The following is a 398-nucleotide window of genomic DNA, read 5'->3' on the forward strand; positions in this document are numbered from 1 at the left end:
GAAAAATATATTGTACTCTGGAAGGAAACCATCTGGATGAAATAAATCAATGGCAAATATAGACAAAAGAAAAGAAAAGAAAAAAAAGGCAAAATGATTTTTCTTAAACATGCACCAGTGCCATTGAGTTGTAGTGGAAATATGCTGAAATGTTCAAAGCTTTGTCAGTCTACAGCTCTTGGCATAAGTTTTACTTTACTCGTTCAATAATTTTGTTACAGTCTTGACATTATTTTGCTTGAAATGAAATATTGCATTACTGTTCTCATGCTATTATGACAAAATCAAGCTAAATAGTTGTTTGGATTATAGCTATGGCATTTAGCACTCAGGATACTTTTTGTGTTTTTTTATCAGAAGCAAGAGTTTGTCTTATATGCATGTAAACAGTAATTTCT

At 30.7% G+C, this 398-nt stretch overlaps 1 protein-coding gene across 1 annotated transcript in view; it reads left to right on the forward strand.

Annotated features, from left to right (window-relative positions):
* LOC119585427 (THO complex subunit 5 homolog) overlaps positions 1-398 on the forward strand; it is a 24,124-nt gene that overhangs the window by 2,025 nt on the left and 21,701 nt on the right.

Source organism: Penaeus monodon, chromosome 19 (assembly GCF_015228065.2).
Source record: "Penaeus monodon isolate SGIC_2016 chromosome 19, NSTDA_Pmon_1, whole genome shotgun sequence".
Lineage (NCBI taxonomy): Eukaryota > Metazoa > Arthropoda > Malacostraca > Decapoda > Penaeidae > Penaeus > Penaeus monodon.